Source organism: Phaethon lepturus, unplaced genomic scaffold (assembly GCF_000687285.1).
Source record: "Phaethon lepturus isolate BGI_N335 unplaced genomic scaffold, ASM68728v1 scaffold30950, whole genome shotgun sequence".
Classification (NCBI taxonomy): Eukaryota; Metazoa; Chordata; class Aves; order Phaethontiformes; family Phaethontidae; genus Phaethon; species Phaethon lepturus.
The window spans coordinates 1-9,653 of NW_010514566.1; the positions used below are offsets into that span (position 1 = coordinate 1).

The 9,653-nt window shown below is 37.4% G+C and overlaps 1 protein-coding gene across 1 annotated transcript in view; it reads left to right on the forward strand.

Annotated features, from left to right (window-relative positions):
* Window positions 1-2,358: 2,358 nt before the first annotated feature.
* LOC104625633 (SERTA domain-containing protein 2-like) overlaps window positions 2,359-9,653 on the forward strand; it is an 8,998-nt gene continuing 1,703 nt past the window's right edge. The window contains exon 1 of the mRNA XM_010293315.1: window positions 2,359-2,478. The gene's annotated coding sequence lies outside the window, so the exon portion shown is untranslated. The remainder of the gene's footprint in view (window positions 2,479-9,653) is intronic.

Genomic DNA, 9,653 nt, shown 5'->3' on the forward strand with positions numbered 1-9,653 from the left:
GAAGGAGGTTTTCCCTGAACCGCAGCGCTTTCGTTCTGGCACTCGTCGTCGCAGCCTCTTGATAGTTGCGACTTGTGTATTTGCTGCAGTTCCATTTTTAACAGCGGGTTTTGTTTGTCCCAGTAAACGTCTATATAGTCTGAACTACAAGTAGGTGGATATGACTGGAGGAGCATAACCTTGGTCTCTTTTATGCATGTCGTAAATTCATCTCACTAATAGATGCAACTAATAATTTCTGCCTGAGATAGGCCTGGAGTCTTTCAAACTATGTTGGAACAGTTTCTTTCCACAAACATAGGTAGGAGCCCTGTGCAGTAGTTTTCTACATCGGTTTTGATTCAGCTAAGATTCTTTAGTTCAGGCAGTTAACTGCAATGTGGAAAATACCACTAATACTGAAATTAGTGCTGTAATCTCAAACTTCTAAAGTGACCCCCAAACAGGTACTAGGAAGTTGGCAGGGATGACAGTGAAAGAAAAGGAGAGAAAAAAATAATCTGTTGCACGTACAATTCATAGTGATACACACACTACCATGCGTCTTCTATGTTAGTTTTTATAATCTGTAAAAAAACCAAAATCAAGTAACCTTACCTCTCTGCTTCTTCCTGACACTTGCCCAGTACGAAATCATACAGGGGGAAAACCATAACCTCAACAGTTAATTTTGCAGGAGCCCCTTAAGGTATATAATAAAGGAATTAAATTTGATAACTTCTTGGACTTCAGCTTCTTCTAGCAAAAGATTTGACTTCTAAAATACAATTAACAGTATTTTTTTTATTAAATGCTTTTAGCTCTCTTTCTTTTTGCTAAGGTGTTGAAGTCCAGAACTTTTCAAGATTTTAGTATGCTTGTTAGCTTTTTTAGCATTCTTTAATGCAAAAAAAAAGACTTAACGTGCTAAAACATTGGTTCTTTTATATTCATTGTATAGAAAATTGCATGTACACCTCGCCCTGTGACCTAACATGTACGCTTTAGAAAACCTCAGTATGTGACCTTGTGAAGTCCTGCTGTTTCAAAGCAAAGAGATTATGAATCTTCATTTGTCTATTTGTTTTTATTTTTTTATGTACAAATAGCATAGATCTCCTTGTGACGGGAAAGAAGTCAGCTTCTAGAAGGAGGAGGGAGATAGTAATGTGTTTATTGCCAAGGGTTAGATTTGGTTCTTAGTTCACGGGCGTTTTGCTGCTATTTTGCTGCATCTTTACTGTTCTGAGATTCTGTAGAGGGAGGAGCCCTTTGCTAACATTAGGCTATGAGTTGCTATGTAAGATGTGCTGTATTAGTTTACTTGTCCATCTGTCTAAATGTGAGACTGCCTTTCACTATGTATTGTTTTAAGATTTGTAAAATAATGTATACACCTTTGATCCCCGATCATGAAGGACCGTGTTTATCTGAATAAGTACTGATCTTTGCTCTTGAGGTGAATCTGTGAAGTAACTGGTTTGCTGTAGTTGAGGGACAGTTGTCTGTGTGTATATATGTACATTGTACACGCACAGACATGTTAAACCCAAACCAGATGGTAGGCTGTTAGCCAGTATAAGGGCTTTAATTCTTGGAATTAAAAAACTTTGATGCTCCAGGTGGACTTGGGACCTCAAGAGCACGGATCATGCAATTCCTTCCACATCTCCTAGGCTAGTCCATAGTTTACTGTCACTTCAGCCTTTTCCCATTTCGCAGAGTTTCCAGCGATCCTTGATTTTTTTTTTCCTTGATCTAATCCATGGTTTAATCCATGTGGTCTCTAGCCAAACTGCAGATGTTGCTTTATCAGGGTTTTGATGAAAACGATGCCATGCTGACTATTATATGCAATCAAAGGACATCCTGCCAGCTATCTTCTCATACTGGTTTTGTGTCTGCTGAAAGTGAGGAAAGTTAGGGAATTTAATAAAAATCTAATTCCTATTACAGCCCCTAAATGGTAGAGGATAATTCTGAAATGTACTTCTTTACAGTTCATGCTATTGTCTCTGCTGATACATGATTTCTGAGATGATTGTAACTCTAAATTGGTGTTCAATAACTTGAAGATGTATCCATGCAAGTTCTTATCCTAAAGCCTAACATTTAGAGGGTCAGCATTCTATTCTGTAGCATTCATTTATAAAAGATAATATCCACATTTTATGTGTTCATAGGTGAAACTATTGGGTCCTTTCATTTCAGTGTATTCATGAACTTAGTTTTTCTTACTCAGTTTCACTGTTTTAATAGGTTTTAGCACAAATTATTTAAAAGGTTGTATTGAATTGTGTGCTTAATACTTCTGCTTAAAAAAAAATTCACATAATAATGAAATACTCGGTTTCATTTTTCTTTTGTTTTTCCCCTTAAGTCACCTCATCCTACCTCGGTGGATGGCTTGGCATCTTGAATAGTTCAAGACTCTTGGATGATCACACTTTATGCAAAATCTGGAATCTTCCTGCCTGGGCTCCTTTCTGTTTTCTAAGGGTAACTACTTGTATATTTTTATGAAATCATATCTTATGTACATAGCGCATGTTCTGATAATCAGCAGTAGATGTTATTTTTGTGGATTAGAATGGTAAACTGAAAAATAATTTTTAAAAATGGGGTATGTAATATAAAGTCAAGTACTTTAGGGTTATGAATAGTATAAGCTCTTTGGTTTGAATATTCTGAATGTGCATTACTTTTTTTTTCCTTTATAACAAGGAAGTACTATAATGTAACACAGAATTTAGTCCTGCCATAAGATCACATTTCTTGGAAATTTGTTAACTATGGCCTCAGTCTTATAGTGAGGTCCACTGTTCAGCTGCTGAAATTGAGAGTTACAGTCTTGACTTGTGAGGAGAAGCCACTTTGGATACTGAAGAAAAGTTGTTGTGTGCTACTTTAAGAGAATAAAACTTAAAGTGATTTTGATTTGGTTATTGAAAATTATTTACCTAAATATCCCATACAGAGAGCTAGAGTAAATGCATAGTTCTCTATTGGGAAAAGAGAGCTTTTTTTTTGTTTTTCTTGGTTGCTTTTACTGTTAATGGTCTGTATTTTCTGTTAAAGTATGGGCATGACAATTTAATATAGTTAATAAGCTATAACTTTTGTTATTAATGGATCTTTTAGATCACTGTAACCCTAAAATACATGTCAGGTGAATACATCCAGTAGCTCTGTATTTGAAGTAAATAGTGATTTTATATCTATAAATCTAAATAAGAAAAGGGATTGAGAACTGTTCAGTTGCTTAGAATAAGCTGTGAAGAGGTAATGTCATCACATTTGCAGTTCTAAAGATCATTTGTCTCTCTAGTGAGATACTTTGGTGGAACCCTGGTGGTTTGGTTCTTGTCGTTTGTATTCATGTTCTCATTTAAGTACAGTTTAGTTTTACTGTGGGAGTTTCTAGATTTAGGAACTCTCGATCATGTGTTAGCTTTTGCTAACTGCTATTGATCCTTAGTTTAAATGATTCTGGGCCCTCCTTCCACTAAAAAAAAAATCTACCCAAAATTCCTGGGGAAAAAAATCTGCTAAACACACTCTCATTAAAAATATACACCTGTGAGCTTTATTTGTAAAATGTGTAACTAAATACACCAGTGTAGAAGGGGAGAGGAAGGAGAAGAGTGACAGTGGTTTAGTTTGTCCTTTTAAGGATGGAACTTTTTCTCTACCTAAGGCAAAGCTGCGGAGGCAGTACTAATATTGGCCTCAAGTGATAGATGTCAGCTGCTGAGAATACAGTTCATTTACTGTTGTGAACAGCCCAGATCCTCTTGTTTCAGCTTGTGGAAGGTACACATCCTAAGAGAGGAGGTTTTTCTCCTGAGTGAAATGTTATGCCCTGAAACTTAGCTGTGGTAGTTTGTAAAACAAAGCTCTTACCAGTACTTTATGGAAAAAAAAGTGAATAAGGAACTGGGGAAGATGTCCTTTAAGTGCAGGAATTTTCCAGATCCCATTAGACATAACATAAACAGGTTGGGAGGGGTGTCAAACTAATTTTTAAATCAAGACAAAACTTACTCCCAAGTGCTTTGTAAACATCGTTTCAGCTCCAAAAATATTAGTGTATCATACATATTTTTTCTCTACTTCCACAGATAGCTGAAGTGACAGTGGGAAGGTTGTGAATTCCAGACTAACTCTGTGCTAGACTCAGTCTTCCTCTCATTCTTTTCCTCTGCTTAATGAATAGTATTCAGCCTACTCCTATTTTTCAAAATGCTGGAAAGGATGTTCGGTACATCCATAGGTGTGGGGTTTTTTCTGTATGGTTTTGGGGTTTGTTTTTTTGGAGGTGGGTGGTGTTTATTTGGGGATTTTTTTTTTTCTTTTTAAGTCTGAAAGGTAGCATATCTTCCAGTTCCACATGTTGCAGTTGGTGTAGTAGTAACAGACTTAGGCGTATTATAGGACAGGATTTGGTGATCAAAAAGTTGACATTACTTCTCCTTTCTTTGAGCAGCTATTTTCTGGTCATTTCTAACTCCTGTGAAGAAGTTGTTACATAGAGGTTTAGGTATGGTAGTAAGCTGGTAGGACTGCACTCCTCCCTGTATGCACACTTTTAGCCACTCGTGCCTTCTCCAGCAGTTACTCATCTTGGCTAAACTGGGGCAGGGCTGGGGGGTGGGGTGGCAATGGACTTAAATACATCTTTGTGTATTTAAAAGTAATTTGGACCTGAAGACTTATTTATACTTCGGTGTTTTCTAAGGTGTTTAATGCTCCTTCCCTCACTTCCTCTTAATTTTTGCTAACAGCCAAGATGTGATGTTATGGGGATCTCCCAACACTTGCTGAGGACACCAGATACACTGTTCTGTGTAGTCTGACAGCTTACTGCGTTACGTAAGTCATGTTTAAGTGATCACTGTTAAGTCCGGATGGGAGGAAAGGATTTATACCCTGTATGTTAACTGTACCTTCAGCCTTACCTTTTTCTTGCGCAGCTTCTTACACATGGAATACTAGTTGAGAGCCAGTCCACTACCTAATTAGAACTGTTAATGAAGTTGTGTTGTCTAAGCTAAAATATATGTCAAGTAGGGGAAAGATTATCATTAAAAATAGCATGCGGCATACATCAAATAATTCTGTGAAGTAACTGTAACTGTAGGGATGTTTGTCTTCCTTTGCGCTTCCTGCAGATAGACGGGTGCTTGTGAAATGTGTCCATGGAAGAGAGGGTAGAGCAAAAAATCAGGTTATCAGTTAGCTTCGATCAGTCACTAACACAAGTTTACAATCCAAAGAGACTTCTGTCTGTTTTTACTTTTACATACTTTCTACAGTTACAAGCCAAAGGAGACTCTGAATAGGAATTGCCTAAATTACAGTAGCAAGGAGTCTCTCAGTTTGATTTTAATACTTAAGTATTAAAAGTATTACTGAAGTTAAGTATTACTGAAAACTAGACAGACAGCTTTCACTCATGAGGTGCTTACACCTATTCAAATCTGGTATTTCTGTCCTATGAGACAAAGTACTTTATCACTTTGACACAGTCTTAGGCTGAAAAATGCAACACTGTGGCTGTAGGAAAAGGATCAAACAAGTCTGAATTTAATAATATCCTAAAAAGAAAAGCCAGAAGGGACCACTCCGATGAAATTATTTTGACCTGCATAGTGCAGGCCAAGTACTTTATTAATGATCTTGCGGTTTGAACATACTTTGTAATGGTAAGTTAATAACACTTCTGTAGATGACTGTAGTGCCTGTTTTGAGCATGAAAAGCTAGTGTTCAGACAATACTAATTGTGGCAGTCATGTTTTGTATACTCATGTTTTTTGAAACTTTTCTCTACTGAAAATTAAAGCTCTGTGCAGTTTTGAATTCTAAACTTTGTTTAACTCACTCTTAAAACCTTTTGGGGAAGGTGAGGAAGAGGAAATTAAATAGTTTGCCCAGACAGAAGTAATGGAGGGTTTTTGTGTTCTGCGTTCTTCTTTGTGACTGTTTCCAGCTGTACTTCCTAACCATGTGTCAGTGGCAGCTGCGCTGCACTATCAGACCCTGTGACAGATGGAGCTGGTTTTTTTCCTCTGAAATGGTGGCATGAGTCCTGTATTGTCCACCACACATAGCAATGTGAACTTTTCTTGGTAGCCTGGAATGTTTCTTCTGAGTAGCTGCACACTCTGGCCAGGCCTGTTCAGTATTCTGCATGGATTTGCCAGCCAGGGACGTGCCGCTTCCCTCCCAAGTTTTTTTCCAGCTCTGGTACGGTGTAGGATTACAGTGCATGGATGCTTCTTCCCATCTTAGCAGGGAGGAGTTTCTATGAAATGTCCTCCATGGAACAGCAAGGAACCAAGGAACATGCTGTCAGGGGCAGAATTTCTATGTACAGACTCCTTTGTAGTTCAGTGACATGGATGGAGAGTTTGGCACACCTAAATATTGAGTTCACTTCGCTTCCTTTTCTCTGTATCTGCAAAATAATTTTAATTTAAAAAGCATTCTGCCATAAATGGCCTGTGGCTCAGTTTGCATTACTATAATGAAAGAAGATGAGAAAATGCCAGAAAAAAAATTGAGATGTGACGTTCCTCATTGTTCCTGTTTTTTTTTGTGACAAAAGATTTTAAAATAGAGCATCTGAAAAAAAATGGGTTGTTGAACTTTCTCTTAATGTTCAAGAGAAGGATGACTTACAGCTTGCCTCTGTTATTGAACAACTATGTATAGACCTCACACTTGAAGTTGGCATAAACTCTAATTTTTGTTAGGTTTATTTACTTACAAATTGCAGAGTTATCAGATCGGCACATTCCAAATTCCTGTTACTTGATCCAATTTTTTGAGATCTGAGTAGATTCCAAGAATTAGGCTGGAGTAAGGAGAGTGCAGTTTCTAGACCCACTTTGTGTTTTAGTGTGCCCAACTTGCGCTTCTTTGAACTGACAGCTGTGCAGCAGCCACTCAGTAATACAGGATTGTCTGGGCATGGTACCGTGGATTTTTGTGTGGACTTCTGTTTGTTTTCCTTAGTATCAAAAATTGAAGTGGGGGGAGCACTGCATCATTAAATAATGTGATCAAGATCTTATATTGCAAATAATGCTATCAAAAGAGAATGTTTGACTGGTTTGTGAATTTGGGGTTTGGGATGCGTGTGTTCATAACCTGTCCTTTTGTAGCATTGCGTATTTAGAAAATATGGAGTGGTTTGTTAAGGATATGATCCTGTCAGAAATTCTTATGCTAGAAAGTAAAGCAAAAGGCCTGATAAAAATGTAGATTAGCTGGTAACAAAGGGGCTTTGTATCTTTTGTAGGTCAGCAGCTGAGTGTGTTTGACAAGAACTGAAATTTAATGTCTCCTGTAGCAACCATGACACTAGGCATTTTTAAATCCCCTGTACCAGTGGTACTCCGGTTTTCATTAGCCATTTCCAAATTTTTATGTAACCTCTGAAGTCTTATGGATCCTTGCAATTAGGCAGAAATCACACGAAACAGGCAGAATTTGTAACACATAAGATAGGAGCATGTTTGTGTATATTTAGAAAAAAATATCTTTGACATCTAGAGAGTGGGGAGACTGTTAAGTAGAAAGATTTGAAGTTAGCACAAATAAAGTTTCTTGCACTTCATTTTTATCGTTCAGAGTGCTGTCATGCTCAAGCTTTGTTACATATTCCTAGAATGCTTTGGGACAAATTTTTATGAAGGACATTTGAGGAATGAAAAGGAGGGTGTCTGCATATATAAGCATGAAATATTTAGTCTAATTAGACTACTGTATGAATTTGAAAGTTAAACATTTCATTTTAAGTGATAATATATATCTTCGCATATGATAGTTTGCGTGCTCTTTAAGCTTGCTTACAGAATTTAAATACTACCCCATTTTTGAGGTGCTAGAAATTAACGTTATTTATATAATTCAAGTAGATAAATCTGGTATTTCCTGTGTGTTTAATGAAGTGTAAATATATATTTTAAAATATATTAAAACCAGCAAGTTGTCAAAACCAAGCATTCTGAATGTATAGAATGTCAGAATTACTGTTCTCTGTATGGTCTTAATTTCTTTGCCTTGTGAGTGTGAATTCTGGTCTGCTTTAATTAGTGGAGAGAAAAAAGAAAAACTAGTGTGCAGTGTATGGGAAGGATGGTGCTTAGTGAACAAATAGCCATTTTGATGTATATTTTTATTCTTTATAGTAATGGTGTGGGGTAATACCATTTAAATGCTACTTAAAATGGAGAGTTAATAATTTTCTTGTGAGGTTTTCTATGATTCGCAGATACTACTTCATGATATGAGTTGGTACATTTAGCAACAGTTTTACTGTTAGGTCCTACATAATTGTGATTTTTCCATAGATTGTGTCTAAAATTATCAGTTGCTGACAGTGTTGTCAGTGGTTTGACTGAGGATGCCTCACACACACACTGCCCTCCAAAATCCTTTTTGTTACTATATTAGATGCCTGAACTTTGTATCCAGATTTCTGATTATTTTGTTTGTAATTGAGTGCTCAGTACTGTCTGGTTCTGTTTGCTGTAAATGGGGTGCTGGAATGGGGGAGTGATAACGTGGTAAGTGTGGGAAGATCAGCTAGGTGAGCTGGCACACCACGCCCAGACACCTTAGGTTTTTGGAAGAGATTCAGCTTGTGCTGTAGCAGTTTAGCAGAAGACTTTGGAATAAAACAGACTTCCAAACTTAAAAAATTGCAGCATTGGTAAAATTAGAAGTAATTAAAGTTTTTTGTTGTTGTTTTCTTAATAGTGAACATGTTCGTAAACTGAACTATAGGCCAAACTACCTGTTATGTAAAAATGCATTCTTATGACAAATTTGATTTCATCCAGGTATGTCGCTAAAAGAAAAAGTGGGTATGGGTGAGAGGTCTTAAATTCCTCTACCAAGTGTCTTTTTTTTCCTGTGTGTCTTACTGGGAAGTAGGCACTGCTTGCTTACTTTCTGTTCCTCCAGAGGAGCAGAGTTCTCCAACAGCCTTGTCTAAGCAGATGGATGTAGCCATGGAGCCCTGCAGTGTTTCCTGCAAATCTGGAGAAATCCCAAAAGTAAAAGAGGCTTTATCCTGCTGCCATCTCCTTGTCCCCAAAAGTCTAGCAACAGGCTAGTGGCTGGCAGCTGCGGCAATCAGCTGAGCTGTTGCTGGCAGTATCCAGTGCTCACATGAAAAGGAAGTTGGGAGGCCCTCTGCAGCCTGCAGGGTCTGGATCTTTGTGTATGAAGGACCTTGCCCTTAATCTGCCCCTGGGTGTCTAATTTACAGTTGCTTAATTTTTTTTAATTGTTTGGGAGTGAGGTGTCTGTATTCCATGGACACATCAAGATGTGTGTAATCAAGATTTTACCAGTGTTTCCTGTGCCTGGTATACTCCTTTTTGTGTGTTTATACAGGTGATTGAATAGTCCTTGTTGTCCCTAATAAAACACTTTGTATTTTGAATGATAATTGCAAAGTATCCAAGCATGTCTTTGTTTGGATCACGTGTATTTTAGGTGTGCATGCATACAGGTTTTTTGTACCACAGTGTTCTAGACCTAACATATTTCAATGCAAAAGCACACAAAGCAGACTGAAAGCAAGCAAATTCTGTTTCTTTTAGTTAAGTACCAAAATTGGTCACTTCAAAAATGCCATTTGATGGCCTCCTGCTGACTC